General features: G+C 40.3%; 1 pseudogene; it reads left to right on the top strand.

Moving 5' to 3' along the window:
* Positions 1-15,701: 15,701 nt before the first annotated feature.
* Positions 15,702-16,870, top strand: LOC142452537 (dehydrogenase/reductase SDR family member 7 pseudogene; annotated as a pseudogene).
* The last annotated feature ends 2,374 nt before the right edge of the window (positions 16,871-19,244 follow it).

Below are 19,244 nucleotides of genomic sequence, written 5' to 3'. Positions count from 1 at the left end.
TCTTACTCTATATGTTCAATTCCTTTATTTATTTTTATATTATAACAGTTTTAATGTAAATTAGATGGGAGATTATCTTTTAGCTCACCAATTTTGTTTAACTTTTTTATGAATTAGGTGAAGGTTTACAGAGCAGATGATCATTTTCATAATCAAAAATTCATACATTATTTTGTTTCACTTTATACATTGCAATCCTTTTGATGCATCATCACTCATCATAATTCCTCCCTATATTTCTTGTTTCCATTTCTCCTTCCCTAATCCACTGAAATTTGTCCTTTGGTAGATATTGCCCATTAAAATATCACCAATTGACTCACTCTCTTACTCAGTCTTTCACTGTCTCCCTTACTTTCTCACTTTCTCATTCTCTCACTCACTCTCTCTCTCACTAATTTTCTCCCTCACTCACTCACTCACTCACTCTCTCACTTTCTCACTAACTCACTCACTCTCACTGAACTCTCTCACTCACTTTCTCACTCATTCACTCCCTGACTCTCACTCTCTCACTCACTCACTCATTCACTCACTCACTCATTTTCTAACTCACTCTGACTCTCTCACTCTCTCACTCTATCTCTCACACACTCTCTCAGTCTCTCACTCTCTCACTCTCTTACTCACATACTCACTATCCCACTCTTAGTCTCTCACTCACTCACTCACTCACTCACTCACTCACTGTCTAACCTGCTCTCTCACTCACTCTCTCACTCAATAACTCACTCTGTCACTCACTAACTCAATCGCACTCACTCACTGACTCTCTCACTTCCTGTCTCACTCAGTCTCTCACTCTCTCACTGACTCTCTGACTCACTCACTCACTGTCTCTCTCTCACTATCTCACCCTCTCAACATATTCCTTCAATCGCTCATTCACTCTCACACACTAACACACTCTCTCTCTTACTCTCTCACTCACCTCTCACTGACTCACAGAAAAAAAATCACCAATTTTGTATTCAGCACTTTAAACTACTATCAATGCCTCCAATAGTTTAATATGTATTTTCTCCTGGATTTCTCTTCTTCCTTTTTGTGTTAGTCCAGGTAAACTAGATAAATGAATTCATAGACACACATGTTCTTTCCAGAAAACCCAGTAAACTGCATGAACATGCCTGACCTCTGGCTAGCCAAAGAGAAAACACTATCGTCAGGCAGAGGTCAAACAAGGATCCACTGTCCATCTTTATGATTTGTGTCTATAGTACCCCACACCCAATGCACCATAATATGCTAGTGTCGGTTGACTACAGAAACAAATCCAGAGAGACCCTCATATGTGTATAAGAAAGACCTTTACATAAAGGTAATTATACATTAAGAAAACATCCTAGCCCAGTCCAGATCAAGTCTATAAGCCCAATATTAGTCCATATGTCCAATACCAATCTATAATTCCTCTTCAGACTTACAAAACACATGCAATGATGCCAAATGCAGGAAAATCACAGGCCAGTGTATGAGGAGTCTTATGGATCCAGTAGTTGGTGTTGTTAGCATCTCATCACTGTCAGGGGTCTCCTAGTGGCTCCTCCAGCTCCACTCTGGCTGCATCAGCATAACTCCATCCAGCTCATTGTCCCTAGTGTCTCACAGGGAATGTGTGTCCCACCTCCAATGAGCTATCTCCTTTGTGCCTCCAAATGAGGTCAGCAATATGGGGCCTGACTGACAGGCTAACCTCCACCCCTTCACTCTTAATCCTCTCAAATCAACAACAGATTATATAACTAGCACACTCTTGTGAAATCTTCCATTTCACCCAAGTTAACACCTTATAACAATCTAACATATTTCTTTTTAAAATAGTTTCATTGTGATACACTTTATCTTAAAATTTAATCATTCAGTCATATTAAGACGATTTGTGCAATCATCACTACAGTCAATTTCAGAATACTTTCTTCTCATACTCATTGTTGTTAGCTCCATATTTTCTTCCATCCTCCTTTGCCATATTCCTGAGCAATTATCAATCAAATTTCTGTCTCCTATCTTGGATTTCATATACAGAAAATCATACAAAACACAAACAGGAAGTAAACAAACAAAGTAAAGCCCAAAAACGACGACACAAAACAGAAAACCCTCTATCAAAAACAAAGCAGAATATAGAAAGTACCCAAATTACTCCACATAGAGATGGTTGTAACCACTTGAGAGGCTTGGTAAAGTAACAGCATACAAGATTAACAAGCAGAAATTAATTGGATTCCTATATACCAGCAAAGAGAGTTCTGAAAAAGATTAAAAAAATAAACCATTTAAATAGCTACATAAAAGTTTAAATACCTAGGAATATACCTAACCAAAGAAACAAAACACCTGTACAAAGACAACTACAGGACATTATTACAAGAAACCTACACAAATAGAAGGATATCCTGTTCTCATGGATAGGACTTAATATTGTGGAATGTGAAAATGGCAATATTACTTAAAGCAATCTACAAATACAACACAATTCCAATACAAAGCTCAACTTCATTCTTGATTTAAACAGTCTAATTGGCACTTCAATTACATATCCTACAATTCAATAGTTCAATTATATAAAGAATTGTACAATAATTACCTCAATCAATTTGAGAACATTTACTTCTTCCTTGTACTCATTACTTGTGTAATTATTTTTTTTAGTTATGGCAAATGTGTACACTACAAAACATTCTCCAATTCAGTAATTTCTACATGTAAAATTCAGTGCCATTGATTATACTCTTCATGTTGTATAAGCATTATTGATATTCTTTTTCAAATTATTCCAACTCCATTAACATAAACTCAATGCCCCTAAATAAAAACTCTTCCTCCTTCACCCATGGTAACCATAGGTCAAGTTTGGTTCATTTTTTCTAGCAGTTTTCTTAATATAGTCTTCCCATATCATACACTTCCATAGTTAAATCGCTTTTGAAAAGAGTTGTATATGCATCTTTACAATCAGTTCTAATTTTCCCTTCCCCCTCCCGCAATCATTGTTTGTTTCTCAATTCTCCACACCCTTTCCCCAACTACATTCTTTAAAGAAATTAAAAAGCTAATTACCAACTTCTGAAGGAAAAGGCCCAAGTTAAGCAAAGAACTTCTCATAAGAGAACAAAGTGGAGGGAGGAGTCAAGATGGCGTCCATGTACAATCACCCGCCTGGTGTACCTGTTGTTAGATCAGAAAATTGAGAAGTACAGATGCCAATAGATTCAGTGTACTAAGGTTGCTGACTCAGACCCACCCCCACCCCCAGCCACCCCCCTAGATAGGACTCTAATCCCCAGAGTGCAGCCTAGGATTTTGCTGAGGGAGCAGGGCACTAATCCACCCAGTGAGAGGGTATTATATATGCCTCCACAGAAATGGGAGTGTGAATGCAGACTCCACCACTGTACGCCAAACTTTGAGGGTAATGTAGCCGCATGGAGCAAATTATGAACAGAGAGGTCTACAGGGCTGGCCCTAATCAGAGCCAATCTGACTCCCTCCCCAGCAGTATGTGCTACAAAGGACAACACTAAACCTACAGGCTGAGGAGAGGAGCCCTCCTGTGATGCCTACACGGAAGCAAACCAAGAAGGAAAAAGAGAGAGGAACTAGACCCCACATCACCATACCAAGCTCTGAGGAGCTGCTAAAGCACAGAGACAACAGCTCAAGACATGATGTCCCCTTGATGGAGCATACCGAGACAGAGGACAATACTGGGGACACACAGAAGGGAGTTAGTCTGGTCTAACACCTTCCCCTCTCCCCCCGTAGGGCAAACCAAGAAGGGAACATGCAATGGGAGAAAAGCCACAAAGCCCCTGAGGATACCCCCACAGTGACTTCAGGGTAGGGGGGACAGTTCCCAGAACCCTCCAGGTCCTGTGGGGAGACAGTCAAAAGGTAGAAGACAGACCTGGAATTATGTGCGCTTTTTCATTTTTTCCCTAATTTTATTTAAGCTTGTGTTTTCCTTTTGTTGTGGCTCTGTTGTTGTTGTTTTGCCTACCTATGAAAAATAGGCATAGGAAGCAAGCCCAAGAAGAAATCAGGTGAACTGAGGGTTCTGGAGAGACTTGGGGGAGTAGGAGGTAGGGGAAGGGAGCGGTGAGCAAACAATGCCATAGACAGGGGAACAACTAGGGAATTAAAATTAATAATGAGGAGGACATAGAGATCCTTGGGGTGTTGGAGCAACAGCAATCTAGCTGAGAGGAATTACTAAGAGACAGGAGAAGGGAGAGTGTGAAGGTGGGGCAGGAGGAAAGTAAAAGGCAACAGAAGAAAGATCTAGGAAGCAAATCTATGGATAGACATATAAACATAGATGTGTACATATATAAATATATTAATTCATAAAATAGAGGTATTGGTCTATGTACATATATTCATATGGAAATACATTGATGAAGTGGACAGACATTGGGCCTCTGCTCTAGCCCTCCCTCAATGCAAGAACACTTTGTTCTAACAACCTGGCATTCTGTGATGCTCACTCCCCCAGTACAATCACTGAAGACCAAATGGGTGCATAAACAAATGTGGTGAAGAAAGCTGATGATGCCTGCCTTTCAAAAGGTATAGCATTTGGGGTCTGAAAGTTTGAAGTTAACAAGCAGCTGTCTAGCAGAGAAGCAACAAGCCCACATGGAAGATAGCACACCTGCTTGTTAGATCATGAGGTGTTGACAGGATCAGGTAACTGGCATCAGCGGACCCAAAACAAACAATATTGTTGACAACAAGGGGGCTCAGAGCAGAGACCCCAAATCCATTTGTAGGCAATAGGACATCCCCTCACAGAAGGGTAACAAGAAAGGGATGAGTCAACCAGGGAGCAATATAGCACCGATGAAACACACACTACTCCTCTGGTTCTTTGAGGCTTCCTCCCCTCATTATCAGGACCCCAGTCTTGCCTTTCAGTTCTGGCTGGAATGGAACATGTTCACTGGTACAGATAAGAGCTCATGACATATGGAATCCAGGTCAGATAAACCCCCAGGGACAGAAATGGGAGTAGCAATACCAGGAAGGCAGGGGGAAAGTGGGGGAACCAATTGCAATGATCGGCACATAATTCCCCCACCCAGGGGGAGAAACAACAGAAACATGGGTGAGGGGAGATAGCGGTCAGTGGCAGATATGAAAATAATAATTTATCATTTATCAAGGAGTCATCAGAGTAGGAGGGGGACGGGAAGGGAGGGATAAAAAAGGAACTGATATCAAAGGTTCAAATAGAAAGAAAAATAACTACAATATGATGGCAACATACTTGATATAACTGATGTGTTATAAGCGCTGTAAGAGCCCCCCAATGAATTGATCTTTGTTTTTTTGATGGATGAGGTAGTTAGTTTATTGTGCCAACCTGACAGATAAACACATGTGGGGTTAATTGAAGGGGGCAGAGGGATACATGGCTCCGTGAGCCTCACCTTTCTAGTTCTCTGGTCTCTTGCTTTGTGTTGGTCAGACCAGGGTGCAGCTGCCTTAGCAGTTCCCTGCTTGAGCCGCCAAGGCTCACTTCCTGCAGGACATCCCCAAGGAGAAACCGCATAGACCTACCCCAATGCAGCCCTGGGTGGTGGAGCAGCCTGTGGAGACCCCTGCCAGCACTGAGGTGTTTACACGTTGTTCACTGGCTGGGCTTTCCTCCTGCAGTTGGCGTCATTGCGTCTGGAGTTCTGCAAGTTTCTTAGATGTTGGTGAAACAATAGTACAGCAGCCGTTGATTTGATGGGTTGTAGAAAGCTGGGCTAGCCCACTGATCTGAACTCCACCGACTGGAAGACGGTGGAATTTGGTAATGACGTCCAGAACCAGCACTGCCATCTCTGTTAGATAAGAGGTAAATGGCTTCAGACCGCACTGAATCGCGTATCGTGTGGTGGTCCTCACAGCTTTTGGCTCAGTCTGCAAAGCATCCCTGGGACAAACAAGGGTCCCATCTGATGTCTCTCCCCATCATCTCACTCGGACGAGTACACAGGCGGGAGGCTTTGCAATCTTGCACATGACTTTAGGAATAGTAAGTTTCAGAAAGCAGCGTAGCTAGCCTTCAACCAGAGGTGGTAGAAATGTCACTCAAACCTCTCTTCTTGTGGCCACGGCCACCCCCATCCCCTTGACCTTTTCGTTGTTTCATGCTGAGTCCGAGCTCTTTTTCACCAACTTGGCTCCGGACTCAGCTTGGACATCTTATCCTCCCGCCATCCCTCCACACCGCGCCAGCGTTCCCCGGCAACCGTCGCCGCTGGGCAGTCTGGGAGGGAGGAAGAAGACACTCTTCCTCCAACAGTCTCTGGGAAGCCATGAAACAGCAATCTTTTTAAAAATAATAATAAAAATTAAAAATGTAAAAAGAGAGCAAAGTAGAAGGGCTTTCACTACTTGACCTCAACTTCACTACTTGACAGTCAACGTTGGCAAAACAGCCTGGTACTGGTATAATGATAGATACATAGACCAATGGAACAGGATAGAAACCCCAGAAATAAAAGCATCCACTTAAAGACAACTGATTTTCACCAAATGACCACAAAAACATTAAATGGGAAAAGGACACCCTCTTCAAAAATAGTGCTGGACCATCAGAGAATCTTAATCTTCCCAGATCCGTGCCTCAAGTAGCAAAGAGAGGAGAGTCCATGCCATCCAAAGACCTGAAACACCTCAACAGAAGTGCTACAGCAATGAGAGCAGAACAGAGATTATTAATTAGACTGTTAGCCCAGTGACCCTGGTGCCTGTTTCATGGGACAAGTCAGAAGTCAAGGGACCAAGTGACTAGGAGGCTACAAATCAGGGAGAGACCTGATGGCTGGCTAAAGAGAAGTATTGTGTGGTGAAGAAAGCTGATGGTGCCCAGCTATCAAAAGAAATAGTGTCTGGCAAACAAGTGGCCATCTAGCTCAGAAGCAACAAAGCCCACAGAGAAGAAGCACACAAGCCTAAGTGGACACGAAGTTTTGAAGAGATCAGGTAGCAGACACCAAAGAACAAAATCCATCATTGTGTGATCACCTTCCCCACATAAATGCTGAAGACGAATGTGTGCATAGGTAACTGTGGTGAAGAAGGCTGATGGCGCCTGGCTATTGAGAGATATAGCGTCTGGGGTCTTAAAGGCTTGAAAGTAAACAAGTGGCCATCTATCCCAGAAGCAACAAAGCCCACATGGAAGCAGCACACCAACATGTGTGATCATGAAGGGCTGAGGGGACCAGGTTTCAAGCACCAAAGCCAGGGGTGGGGGGGAATCATATCATAGTGAATGAGAGGAGCACATGATGGGGTCCCAATGCCCATCTGTAGACAACTGGCTAGACCAGAGGATGCACAGCGGTACAGATGGGAACTGGAAACACAGGGAATCTAGGACAGATGAACCCCTCAGGACCAGCGGTGAGAGTGGCAATACCGGGAGGGAAGGGGGCATAGAAAAGGGGAACCGATCACAAGGCTCTACATATAACCTCTCTGGGGGATGGGCAACAGAAAAGTGGGTGAAGGGAGATGCCGGGCAGTGTAAGATAAAATAATAATTTATAAATTATTAAGGGTTCATAAGGAAGTGGGGAGCGGAGAGGGAGGGGGAGGGAAAAAAAGGAAAATGAGGAGTTGATTCCAGGAACCCAAGTGGAAAGCAAATTTTGAGAATGATGAGGGCAATGAATGTATAAGTGTGCTTTACCCAATTGATGTATGTATGGATTGTGATGAGTTGTATGAGCCCCAATAAATGATTTTTAAAAAGAGAGAAGTATTGTTTTTACCAACAAGTGTCCATTAACCATATATCACTCCCTCTGATGTTCGCCTTAAAAACCACTTTGACAGAGGAGACCTCACCTCAGCTGGGGTCAGTTTATCAAAATGGGGGGGAGGGAGAAGACCATCAGTTGCTGCCATACAACATTGTGCTGTCACTCCAAATCAACCCAGACCCATACAAGAGTGATAAACAAACGTTTCTGGAGATTCCAGTTTAGATGGGGAGAAAGAAGCATGCATGTCTCTGAGAAGATGATTGCATTACTATTGGGTCAACAGGAAGGAGCAACTTCACATTGGGAAAGAAATACATAACAGTGTGTACATAGAACCCAAAGGAAGAGTATGCACTATACTAATTGGACAATTTTGACCTCGTTTTCATCTAGCCTTGGTGATCCAGGCCATGTGCTATAGTCTAACAAACTTTGGACTGTGCGCTTTCAAGGTGAACAACATCCTCCATAGCAGGCCACACCAGAAGGACTCAATGTGGAAACTCCACTAAGTGAACTGGAGTTTACCCCAAATTCACCTGTAGCCCTCGGACTTAAGGCGGGAACTCCCTAGTGTGAAAAGAAGGAGATGACTGCTATCTCAAGGGTATAGAATTGGTGGCTGTTGGACTTTGGTTCAGATATTTTGCCTTGATGGTGCCCAATGCAGGGTGAGCCGGAACTACCATATATTTGCTATTTAAAAAAACTTTATTAGGGGCTCATACAGCTCTTAACACAATTTATACATGCATCCGTTGTATCGAGCACATTCGTGCATATGTTGCCATCATCATTTTCAAAACATTTCTTTCTATTTGAGCCCTTGGTATCAGCTCCTCATTTTCCCCCTCCCTCCCCCACACTCCCTCCCTCATGAACCCTTGATAATTTATAACTTTTTTCTTTATGTCCTACACTAACCAATGTCTCTCTTCACTCACTTTTTTATTGTCCATATCCCTAGGAGGGGGTTATATGTCGATCATTGTGATTGGTTCCCCCTTGTCCCCTCCACTTTGCTCTTCCCCTCCTGGTCTCATTATTGGTCCTGAGGGGTTTGTCTGTCCTGGATTTCCTGTGTTTCCAGCTCTTATCTGTACCAGTGTACATGCTCTGATCTAGCCAGATTTGTATGGTAGAATTGGGGTCATGATAGTGGGGGGGGGTAGGAAGCATTAAAGAACTAGAAAAGTTGTATGTTTCATTGCTGTTATACTGCATCATGACTGGCTCATCTTTACAGATGGGCTTTGGGTCTCCATTCCTTGCTCGCCCTCATTCACATTGATATGACTTTTTTGTTATGGGTCTTTGATGCCTGATACCTGATTCCATCGACACCTCATGATCACACAGGCTGGTGTGCTTCTTTCATGTGGGCTTTGTTGCTTCTGAGTTCGATGGCTGCTTGTTTATCTTTAAGCCTTTAAAACCTCAGATGCTATATCTTTTGATAGCCAGGCACCACCAGCTTTCGTCACCACATTTGCTTATGTACCCGCTTTGTCTTCAGCAGTCTTGTCAGGGAAGGTGAACATCACAGAATACCAGGTTACTAAAACAAAGTGTTCTTTCATTGAGTACTTGACTAGAGGCCCAAAGTTTGTCTGCTACCTTAATACTTAACCTACAAATATATGTCCATAGACCTATATACCTATCATTATATATAAATATATTTACATATATACATGCCTGTATTTAGACCTCTATAAATGTCCTTTGTCTCCTAGTTCTTTCCTCTTTTCACTTTTCTCTGGTCCCACTATCATGTTCAGCCTTCATTCGGGTTTCAGTAATTCCTCTCAGCTACATTGCTCTTGATCAAGCCCCACCAGGCATCCTGTGCTCTCCTTGCCATCGATTTTAGATAATTTGTTATTCCCTTGTCCCAAGGCTTGTTGACATTCCCCATCCCCCCCCCCTTCCTGTGTCCCCCCGGGAACCATCAGTCTCATTGTTTTCTCTTCCAGATTATTGATCCCACCTATCTTCACACTTGATCTTAGCAAAAAGGCCGAGAAGCCATATCTTACCTAGATAGGTAAGCAGAGACAATAATAAGCACAAAAACAAGACAAAACAAAACAACAACAAACCAAGCTTCAAAAAAAGAGAGAGAAATCTATAAATAGTTCCAAGTCTGTTTGTTGGCCTTTAGGAGTGTTTTCCAGTCGAGTCTGATGGGGTGCCACACCCTGGCCCCAAAATTTATTTTTGGTATTCCATAGGAACTTCATTGCTTTTCTCCCCTTGGTGCTCTGTTGTACTACCCTTCATGTTTCACCCCATTGTGGTAGAGTCAAATGGGACACAATTCCCACATTGTGTCTCCAATGTTGACCCCCGTAGCACTATGGGTCAGTGAGGGACGTTGTGTATTGTAGTGGGACCTGCCCTATGATCCTCTCGGTGCATTGGCTGCTCTAAGCAGGGATATCTTGCTTGGGGCTTGGCCCAGGATGTGTTCCACTCTCTCCTTTCATCTTTGTTTGTTCCTGGTGCTCTGATATTTACTATTTTAATATCTTTCTTGCTTCATCGTGACATGTATTAATATGACTGCATGGTTATGCCTTTTAAATGAATGTTATTGAAAGTTTTGCCCTATTATCAACCCCCATTATTTGTGTAAATAATATCCACTTAAGAGTTAAACTGAAAAAAAAAGAGTTAAACTGTAAAAATCATCTATACTTGTATGGTTTCCTTTTCTCAACAGTGTTCTGAATTCCATACCATTGGCGAAGTTCATGTAACTGTCAACAGAATTACCTTATGCCTCAGGGGATGTTTGATAATGTTCTCTAACATAAAATTATATTGATGTTTCTAAAGTGAAGCAGAAACTTATAAAAATCATTCATAGATGAATCAACCTGGGACTTAAACTTAATTCTAGTCCCAATCTATGAACAATTTGTTCTTGTGATATGGCCCTGGTTGTTGCTTGCTTTCATTAGGAGATCACTGAGGATATGGGTGCTGTAGCAAAGACCTCGACGCTAATCCATTCTAGAAGGAATTTCGAGATATGATGCAGTAGAATTCCAAAGCAATTTTTCCCATAAGAAATAACTGAAAACAGATTAATCCGTTATCAACCATCAAGTTTTTACCCCAACCTTGCCTTTTTATACAAAACATTACACAGAAACTTCACAGTAAATAAGTTCAGAGTTAAATAATATAATTTAAATAAGAAACACAACGTTAAAAACAGTTTTTTGGTTTGGGGTGTTTTTTTTATGGTAGCATGCTCACCTCAGCCCCCTTGGTGGTGCATGCGGATGTGGAAGGTGGGAGTGACAGGGGAGAGAGAGCAGGGAAGGGAGACAGGGGGAGAGGGAACAGGGGAGAGAGGGACCAGCAGAGAGAGGATGGTAGGAGAGGGGAGAGGGCCAGAGGAGGAAGGACGGGGAGAGAGCGATGTCTTTCTTTCTTTTAAAAATACTTTTATTGGGGGGCTCTTACAAGTTTTGTATCTGGATCTAGAGTCATTGTTTGGAAGGGGAGTCCCCTTCCGTAAAATCAACCGGTAGTTGCTTTTCAGGAGTTTTTTCCCTTCTTAGCCTTTCTTCACTAGGACCTGGCTGGCTTTCTCTTTAAAAAAGCTGTCTAATGTGGTCTACTATTGGCATTTCCTTAACTACTTTCTAAAAGAGTTTACTAATTATCCTTAACAATATTGATAACAAAGTTAACGAGTTCCTTATCATCATGAATCTTGTCAAAAGCTCATTCTTATGACCCGTTATTTTAATCTAAAAACTGTACAAAAGTCACAAGAACTAAGAAAATTATAGAAAAACGCTTGGAACACAGCCACAAAAGGTTTAAACAATGTGTACTAACAACACCAACTAAAGCAGAGTGAAACACAAACTGCTTTTGTTTACAAAAACCACGTGTATCAGTTCAGATTGCACTGTTTTGTTCCAGCTCTGATGAAAAATGTTCTTGACATTCCAATTTTGTTGAGTACTGATGAGGTTGAATACTGGGGGTTCTACTGTATTGACATTTTCACTGTTAAGTCCACCTTCCATGAACATGGGACAGTTTTGCATTCATGTAGATTTCTTTGGGTTTCTTATAGTAGTGTTCTGTATTTTTCTTTGCTCAGGTCTGTTATGTATTTTGTTATGATTATTCTTAAGTATTTCATTTTTTGTATGGTGACTGTATATCATAGTTTTCTTGATGTCGCCATTGAGAGTTATCTCAGTTAGTTATACGGGAATCTAATTTATTTCTGTTTATTAATTTTGTATCCTGACACGTTACCAAACTCCTCGATTATTTCCAACAATCTTTCTGTGGAATCCTTGAGGTTCTCTATATGTAGGATCATGTCACCTGAAAGTAGTGAGAGTTTCGATTCTTCTTTGCCTAATTTGATTCTCTTGATTTCTTTCTGTTTTCTAATGATTCTGGATAAAACTTTGAACACAATGTGGTATGAGTGGTGATAGGAAACATCCTTGTCAAGTTGACATGGAGACTCTTTTCCGTTTTTCCCCATTGAGCCTGATGTTAGCTGTTATTTTTTTTTTGTATATGGTTTTTATTATGTTGAGGACTTTGCTTTCTAATCCTATATATATTTAATCATTTTATTAGAGGCTCATACAACTCTTATCTCAATCCATACATACATCAATTGTGTAAAGCACATCTGTACATTCATTGCCCTCATCATTCTCAAAACATTTGCTCTCCACCTAAGCCCCTGGCATCAGCTCCTCATTTTTACCCCTCCCTTCCCACTCCCCCCTCCCTCATGAACCCTTGATAATTTATCAATTATTATTTTGTCTTATCTTGCACTGTACGACATCTCCCTTCACCCACTTTCCTGTTGTCCGTCCCCCAGGGAGGAGGTTATATGTTGATCCTTGTAATCAGTTGCCCATTTCCAACCCACCCTCCTGGTATCACCACTCGTAGGACTGGTCCTGAAGGGATCATCCTCCCTGGATTCCCTGTGTTTCCAGTTCCTATCTGTATCAGTGTAAATCCTCTGGTCTAGCCAGATTTGTAAGGTAGAATTGGGATCATGATAGTGGGGGTGGGGAGGAGCATTTAGGAACTAGAGGAAAGTTGTATGTTTCATAGTTGCTAAATTCCACTTTGACTGGCTCATCTCCTCCCCGAGACCCTTCTATAAGGCGATGTCCAGTGGCCTACAAATGGGCTTTGGGTCTCCACTCCGTACTCCACACCTGATTCACAATGATATGATTTTTTGTTCTGATGATGCCTGATCCCTTCAACACCTCATGATCACACAGGCTGGTGTGCTTCTTCCGTGTGGCCTTTGTTGCTTCTGAGCTAGATTGCCACTTGTTTATCTTCAAGCCTGCAAGACCCCAGACACTGTATCTTTTGATAATATTTTGGTTTTCTTCACCTTTTAGGTCATTTTTATCACTTGGTCTTCTAATATTTGGGTCATGAGATATTTATCTTTGGGATCACAAACTCTTGTTTCTATTTTGTTTTTTCACAGTCTTATCTAGTTCTAATATTTTGGTGCATAACTTTTGTATTTCTATTTGGAGTTGTTGAATTATTTTTAGCTTTTCATTCATTTTGTCAGAATTATCTTTTAGAGAAATTGTGGTCTCCATTATAGTCACTTGTTTTTTCTCTATTTCTATAAATCCTCCGCCTCCATTCCCTTAAAGTAACTGAAACCTGTCATTTCTGTAATCTCCCACATGGGAGGATGCATGGTCTTCTCCTCCAGGAGCTCCTCTAGGTCCACATCTGTATGTATTGGAGTTAACTGGATTATCCTGTTTCTGCAAGTTGTAGAGATTGACTGTTGTCTCCCAGGCGTGCTTTTAAAAAATATTTCTTAATACAGAGCAACCCCCATACCTGTTGTGGAACATGAGTAATTAAAGATGACCATGCAATTCAGCACTAGCCCACCCCCAGCAGGAGCCAAAGGCAGAAAGCAGTTTACTTTTGCCTTCATCAAAGTCCCACTTTGAGGCTGGCTCCCAAGTCACCAGGGAGTGTCAGGTAATGATCCATCTTACCAACAGGATGGAGTAGAGAATGAACTATTTAGAACACAACATTCTGAAGATTGTATGTCAGTGCTGGGCCCAGTTTCTATTTTGCGTGGGCCAGAGAGCCAGGCAAGTAACAACACTTTGGATCCTGGGCCTGAGGACTCACCACTGAGCTGAGTGTCTCCCCTAATGCAAGTCTTTTCAATTCTGCACCTGCCCAGGGTTGGTTAATCTTCAGATGGCATTGAAGGAGTTCTGCCACAATCCATTCCCCCAAATTCAAGCCAGATGCCGGAAGTCAGTGCAAAGCAGACCTATTTTTTTCTTATCCGGCTGATAGGCAATGAGCCCGTCTAGAATGCCTCAGTCTAGAATACCTCAGTCCCAGGAACCCTCTGAATACTTCCAGTCCAGGTCTGACTTAACCTCTCCCCAGTTGGGGAAGTGGGTCAATTGTGTTGGGAGGGAAGTAGATGGTGATCAGCTTACTACTAAGGTCCAGAAACATTGGGACAGGGCAGAACAACTTGAATCAGAGGCATCCTGCTTGGCAGCACAAAATTCACACTTTTGATTTTTGGGATCTTTTGTTGTCAATTGCTCCCTCTGAAGTGCTGAAATATAATTAACAGGGACTTGAACTTCTCAGACTACCGTAAAATTTCCGCTATTTCTTGGAGAGGGATTCAGAGTAGGTCTGATTATGTGTTGGGTCTCACTTATTAGTTTTTCTTATTGAGGTGTTGCAGAGTTCTATCGATTTTAGTTCCTTGTCTATTGTGTCATTGCTATAGATTTTTTCCCAGTCCATAGACTCACATTTTACTCTTTTGATAATGTCTTTTGATGTGCAGAGGGGTTTTTAACAGGTCCCACTCCTTTATTTTGACTTCCACTGTGTGTGCTTCCTTTACTATACTTGGTACTCTGTCATAGAGCCCTTAAGTTTGTCCCAGTTTTCTCATTGATGATTCTGTTACCTCTGCGGTTTACATTTCAGTTTTTAATCCATCTTGAGTTCATTTTTGTGTATGGAGTGAGGTATGAGTCCGGTTTCGTTCTTCTGCACATGGAGATCCAATTTATGCAACACCATTTGTGGTAGAGAGTGTCCTTTTCCCACTTAAGGATTTTGGTCTTTTTTTTGAAAATCAGTTGTCTGTAGAAGGATGATTTTATTTCTGGGTTTTCTTTTCTATTCCATTGGTCTATGTATCTGTCATTTTACCAAGTTGTGTTGACTTTGTGGCTTTTTAATAGGTTTTGAAGTTGAGTAGTGTAAGGTCTACGACTTTGTGAGGTGTTTTTTATCCTGGGTCCCATCCCTCTGTATATGAATTTGGTCATTAGTTTCGCCATTTATATAAAGAATGAAATTGGGGGTTGGATTGGCTTTGCATCGTATTTGTAGATTATCATACATAGTATTGACATTTTCACAATATTGAGGGTTCCTATCCAAGAACAAGAGATATTTTTCCATATGTGTAGGGTTCTTTTGGTTTCTTGTAGCTATTTTGTACAGAATTTTTGGTTTTTTGTTAGGTTTATTCCAAAGTATTTCATTTTTTGATGACTTTTATAAGTGGTATTATTTCCTTGATGTCTTTTTTGAGCTCTTTTCACTAGTATATAGAAATCCAATTGATTTCGCTGCTTGTTAATTTTTTATCCTGCTATTTTACCAAATCCCTTAAGGGCTAATTGTTTCCAACAGTCTTTTTGTGGAGTTGGGGGTTCTATAAAATTATATTGTCTGAAAATGGTGAGACCTTCACTTTTTCTTAGCCAAGTTACAGTGATTGTTTTTGTTTTCTAATTGTTCTGGCTAAGACTTTGAACATGAGGTTAAAGAAGAGTAGTGCTAGAGGGTGTCCTTGTCTATTTCCCATTCTCATGCAAAATGTTTCAGTTTTTCCCCATGAATGGTATTGGCCCTTGGATTTTTGTATGTGGTCATTATTATGTTGATGAATTTTCCTTCAATTCCTTTTTTATTGAGTGTTTTAATCAGAAATGTGTGTTGGGTCGTGTGGCGGAGCTGAGTGAGCATTGCTGCAATGTTCTGAGAGTTTGGGCTAGCTTTGGGCACTCTGCTCTGGTCGTGGTGCACTTGCTATGCTTCCTGTGGGCAGGCAGTGACCTGAGCCTAATGTGGGCTGAGTGCAAGGGCAACACCCAGAATGGGAGCTGATTGATATGACGGTGTGGGTTCCCGGGGTATCAAGTGTAACTGGTGAGGAGTTGGCTTACCAGCTATCTAAACTAGGAGTTTCTCTTGTGATACCCACCAGAAAAAATGGACAAGCTGAAGGGGTGAAACAAAAATGTCTTGAGAATGGCAATTTAAAAGGAAAAGATGTACTTATTTTGCCCCTTGACCTAATGAACATAAAATCCCATGAAGCGGCCACCAAGGCTGTTCTCCAGGAGTTTGGTAAAATTGACATTCTGGTCAACAATGTTGGATGATTCCAACGTCCTTTGTCCATGAACACCAGCCTGCATGTCTACAGAGAGCTCATGACACTTAACTAACTAGGGACCGTGTCCTTGACAAAATGTGTTCTGCCTCACATGATCGAGAGGAAGCATGGCAAGATTGTCACTGTCAATAGCATAATGGGTATAGTGTCTGAGCAGCATGCATGCTCTTCGGGTTTTTTATTTTTAATAGCCTCTGAACTTGCTACATATCTCAGTATTATCATTTCTACCATTTACCCAGGACCAATACTGAAGTCAAATATTGTGATGAATGAACTGAAGAAGTCATGAAGCCTTTAGGTAATGATGGAGACCAGCCCTTCAAGATGGCAACCGGTCATTTTGCCCAATTGATTTTAATCAGTATGGCCAATGATTTGAAAGATACCTGAATCTCTGATCACCCGTTTGTTTATTACATACTTGGGCCAATACATGCCAACCTTGACTGGGTGGCTAACCAGAAAATTAGGAAAGAGGAGAATTGAGAATTTTAAGAGTGATGTGGATGCTGACACCTATTATTTTAAATCCTTCAAGAAAAATCACAATAAAAAGAGCAATTTGGATTTTTCAAGCCACTAGAGAGAGATGGAAACCACAAAAACAATTTTCTTATGCACTGAAGACTAATGTATGGTTTCAATTTTTAATAGATGTAAGTTTTACTTCAACATATAACAGATGAAGAAAGCATGACAAGAATCTTATCATAAAAGTAATAATAACACCTATTCCTGGACAAAGAATATTTTAAAATAATACACAGAATTTCCCAAATGACTGCATTTTGAAATGGTAAACAGGACTCTAGAAACCATCATTTATTAAATGCATGTTATATGCAAAAAAGGTTGTTGGTGTCCAATGCTCTTCTGCACATATTTATATGATCTGCTTCTTTTTTGTCTTATGTGGTGGATTACAATGATATTTTTCAAATGCTGTACCATCCTTGCATCCTTAGTATCAATCCTACTTTGTCACGATGAATTAATGTTTTTATATATTATTGGAACCTATTGGCCAGAATTTTGTTGACAATTTTTGCATCGATGTTCATAAGGGATACTGGTATGTAGTTTTCTGTCTTTGTAAGATCTTTGCCTGGTTTTTATATCAGGATTATGCTCATTTCATAGAATGAATTTGAGAGTTCTGTCGCTTTCTATATTTTTGAATAGGCAGTGTGGAACTGGTGGCAGCCCTTCTTTGAATACTTGGTAGCATTCCCCCATGAAACGATCTCATCTTACACTTTTCTTCTCTGGAAATTTCGTGATCACCTCTATTTCTTGTTTTGTTATTGGTCTGCTTTGGTTTCCTACTCTGAGTTAGTGATACGAATTGCACTCAATCATTGTGTATTTTTTTTTCATTTTTGTTGGCTACTATTGAGTAATCACTTTTTTGAATTTTTTTGCTTGTATGTATTTTTGCATGAAGGCTATTGATAATATAAGTTTCTGTTTTCGTAGTATCTGCCTGGCTTTGGTTTTAGCTTAATAAAATGAATTCTGGAATATTCCCCCCTTTTCTGTATTTTGGAGTAGTTTGAGTAGAATTGAAGTCAGCACTTCTCTGACCAATCGGATCTGACAGTGAAGTCACGTGGTGCAGAACTATTTTGGGTTGCATTTTTAGTGACCTGTTCAATTTTTGCCTTGGTGATAAATCTGCTAAAAATTTCTACCTTAATGTCTTTTCATTTGGATAGGTAGTGTTTCTAGAAAAATGTCCATTTCTTCTAGGGTTTCAAATTTACTGGAGTATATTTATTCATAGAATTCTGTTATTATCCTTTTATTTCAGTTAATTCTGTCATGACATCGCCCATTTAATTTCATATACATATTATTTGCATCTTCTTACTTTCTTGCCAATGGTTTACCAATTTTATTCTTTCAACAGACCTACTTCTAGTCTTGCTAACACTTTACCTTTTTCTCCATTTTATGTCTGCTTGAATCTTTGCTATTTTTTTATTTACTGACTATACATATGCTTAATTTGCTGCTGTTTTTCAAATGGTTGCAGATATTGGGTTTAGGCACTGAGTTTGGTCCTTTCTTCTTTTTGATGTGTGTATTTACTAGTAGGAATTGTCCTCTGAGTACTGTTTTTGCTGTGTCACAAAGATTTTGGCATGTTGTATTTTCATTCTTGTTTGACTCATATATATATATGAGTCATATATATATATATATATAATTTATTCAGTTACCCAGTAGTGTGTGTTTTCTTTGGCTTATCATAATTTATTTTATGTTAAAATGTACAACTTTTTTGTTTTTGTTTCTGTGTGTTTTTTTAAATGACTGAGTAAAAAGAGAACAGATAAATACAAGAGTGTCACTGGCTATTTAATACAAGGATTACAGGTGCAAAGGTTACAAAAAAGGAAGCAATATAAACAGACACAAATAACCTTTTTGCTTTTTTTACATGTGATTTGAAAGCTTAGTTTGAGCTATTCAGAAGCTACTTTTCTATTTTTCCTTAAAAAATAACTCCACTATTTTATAAAGAAAGAAAAATCTACAGATGGAATGAAAATGTAAAGTTAGAGGCATTTCCATAAAATAGCAACTTTATACCAAATTCACTATTTTTTTAAATGCTGCCAAGTATTTGGACATATCTGAAATGTTTCAAAACCTGACATATAAACACTGAGATATGCTTCATTCAATAAACAGAAGTCTACATTTATAAAACAGAAAGCTGCCTTTTCCCCCCAAAAAAAATCTGTCACCAAAAATGGAAAAAGGTCTCACCTTTACACCAAACGTTTAGCAATAAAACCCCTCTGACTAATCAAATAGGAATAGCTATTATAGCTCTTTACAGTTTTATAATTAACAACAATATAGTTTTGTTCTTTTTTTTCACACTCTCAAAGCAGGGCACCCTAATCAAGGCAAAAAAACCCTTAAGAAATGGCTTACTGTTAGCACAA

This window comes from Tenrec ecaudatus, chromosome 7 (assembly GCF_050624435.1).
Source record: "Tenrec ecaudatus isolate mTenEca1 chromosome 7, mTenEca1.hap1, whole genome shotgun sequence".
Classification (NCBI taxonomy): domain Eukaryota; kingdom Metazoa; phylum Chordata; class Mammalia; order Afrosoricida; family Tenrecidae; genus Tenrec; species Tenrec ecaudatus.
This window is presented reverse-complemented; position numbering and strand designations above follow the sequence as displayed.